Source organism: Crinia signifera, chromosome 7 (assembly GCF_055691185.1).
Source record: "Crinia signifera chromosome 7, ASM5569118v1, whole genome shotgun sequence".
Lineage (NCBI taxonomy): Eukaryota > Metazoa > Chordata > Amphibia > Anura > Myobatrachidae > Crinia > Crinia signifera.
The window spans coordinates 27442608-27445535 of NC_139223.1; the positions used below are offsets into that span (position 1 = coordinate 27442608).

The window sequence follows — 2928 nt, forward strand, 5'->3', positions numbered from 1 at the left end:
TTTGCAGGACGCTCCTAGCAAACAGACGGTTATCGCCCTCGAATGCCAACTTCCTGTCAGTCATGCTCCGGCCACATTGCGCTAATGATCTATGCACTATATCTGTCACTATATCATACCTCCCAACTTGTGTCCGGATGAAATAGGGACACTCGCGCGGCTGCGCCCGAAAAGGGGGCGGGCGTATGCAAATGAGGGTGTGGCTTATGCTAATTAGCCGCGACCTCATTTTCATACGAGAATAGACGCTGTGCGCATGCGCACAGCGTCTATTCTACTAGATTGGGGGGTCTCCCAACTGCAACCCCCCGCAGCGGGACAATGCCTGCCGCGGGTGGGACGTCGGGACAGGACCCGAAAATCGGGACTGTCCCGACGGAATCGTGACAGTTGGGAGGTATGCTATATGGGTCTGCGCTTGTGCGCTACAATCCGTACACACACACACACACACAGTCATCTCATTATCGATAGGATTGCGAATTCGCACAGCTGCAATCAACTCTGAATCAGGCCCTGAGTTTGCTGCCTGTGTGCGAGTGTCTGTGGATGCGAGTGCCCACTCATCTCACAACAGAGAGAAAATTTGCTAAGTGGCTTACCATGATCACTGGGCCTGCTGAATCTGTATTACATACACTCAGAGCCAGATTAAGGTCTAAATGGGCCTGGAGCTGAAAATGATCAAGGGCCTATTATGCGCAATAATAGGGGTTGCGGCCAGCACCTAATAATGTGGGTGGCGTGACCAGTGTTCTGGTTATATATTTATATTATATTTATATATGCCTGGAAAAGGCAGGGGGCTGGCATAAGAAAAATGCAGGGAGATATAATGGCGGGTGCACTCCAAAAGTGCACCCGCAGGACGCCGATGTCCTAAGATACTTGCAGGGTGAGGCGGCACTCCAGTCATAAAACAATACTGAAAGCCGAAACTTGGTAGACAATATGTCAGCACCTTTTATGTGGTCACCTAAGTTTACCACACCATATACCCCTTATACAAATCATGCAACACAATAGTAACCCCTTATACTGTACTTGCTTCTTACACATTATGCCACATGGAATGAGACAAAATTCACACCGATTGAGCCAAAATTCACACTATGGCATACAGATTGAGTCAAAATTCACGTTATGCCACACAGATTAAGGCAAAATTCACATTTTGCCACATGGATTGAGCCAAAATAGACACTATACCAGGCATGTTCAAACAGTGGCCCTCCAGCTGTTGTGAACCTACACGTCCCAGCATGCCTTGACATAGTTTTAGCATTCCCTAATTGCAAAACTGTGGCAATGCATGATGGGACTTGTAGTTTCACAGTTGGAGGGCCATAGTTTGGACATGCCTGCACTATACAAAACAGATTGAGCAATAATGCACAATATGCTTCATAAATAGGGGCATTGCGCGCCAAAGGCACACATTAAAAATTTACACCATAATGCCCATTACATGTTAAGCCTCACACCATAATCTCCATTATGTATTATGCCAAACACCATAATGCCTATTAAAAATTATGCTACGTAAGTGTTGCATACCTACATGTTCATTGCCAGGGGTTCCATGCTCATTGCCAGGGGTTCCATGCTTGTTGCCATGTGGGATTACATGCTCATTGCCAAGGAGGAATACATGCTAGCGGTAACTGGGGGACAGTCGCCGCCAGGCAGAAATGACAGCCATTAACAGCCGGGCAGAGAGCAGGGGGCTGCCCGGCTGTAGTCAGAGCACTGCATGTCCCGGCTATTTGAAATAATACCCCTTTCACACCAGAAAATGCAGGGAATATGGTCCCAGGATCATGCAGGGACATTCTCGGACTGGCCCCTTTTACACCAGCCTAGTCCCTGCATTTTCTGGTGTGAGGGGGACAGAAAACCACCCGCCCCCCTTTAAACAACCAGCTATATCTTCGGAACCAATTGACCCATTTACATGTAGGCTTCGAATGATTTTGGTCCCGTGAAACTGGGCCGTTTGGTTCCAGAGAAATCTGTCCTCAAACAACATGAACAGCCATGAAATTACATTTAAAAAAAAAAAAATAGTTTTACCTGCAATATCTCTAGAACCAATGAACCCATATGGACCAGGTATCAGATTGAAGGCCCAGCGATTTGGGTTCAACTGAGATCAACCTCGAGTTTCTGTGATGCCGGAGGGGGAAATGGCAGCCGGTTGAACCGGATGGAGGTCGGAATTAGCGGGTCCCATGTTATCCTATGGGGAAAACGTTCCAGGTTTGCCTTGCGGTATCGCTATAGCTCCATCACGCCCATTGTTAATCCGGCTCTGCATGCATTGCACCTTGCGGCAGACTATTGCTTGGTATATGGTAATTATGCATCCTTCATGGGCTGGGGACAATCACTCTGTAATCACACATTTGGAAACCCCCCTCCAGAAATCCTGCATTTCCCCCTAACAGGGTCGACAGTGTCTAGGCTGTTAGTCAACAGGTCGACACCAAAAGGTCAACATGCCCAAGGTCGACACTGGAAAAAGGTTAACATAAGCAAAAAGTTGACATGGAAAAGTCCCACACTTTAAAAGGTTGACATAAGTTTTTCACGTTAGTCGACATCAATGTCAACACCTGAGAATGGGGACCCCCAATTAGTTTACCGTTCCCTCACCATGACAGGTGCCGACACTCAGCACACTTCACAGTTTTCAATTGTGGTCCACGTGAATGAAAAGTAATTTTTTTTTTGTTTTTAATAAAATTGTGAAAAAACTCATGTTGACATTGGCATGTGTCGACCATTGCGATGACAACCTTTTGTCTATGTTGATCTTATGCACACCCATATGTTGTTGACCTATCATCCTAGGTCTTGGTGAGGGGGTTGCAGGAACACAGGGGCGGGGGTGAGCAGCTGAGTCTGCGTAACCAGTCTTCTCTCAGT

The 2928-nt window shown here is 47.0% G+C and overlaps 1 protein-coding gene across 1 annotated transcript in view; it reads right to left on the reverse strand.

The window, feature by feature from the left end:
- The window catches only part of GRAP (GRB2 related adaptor protein), an 82566-nt gene extending 80452 nt beyond the window's left edge, over window positions 1-2114 (reverse strand). The window contains exon 1 of the mRNA XM_083152658.1: window positions 2074-2114. The gene's annotated coding sequence lies outside the window, so the exon portion shown is untranslated. The remainder of the gene's footprint in view (window positions 1-2073) is intronic.
- Window positions 2115-2928: the final 814 nt, after the last annotated feature.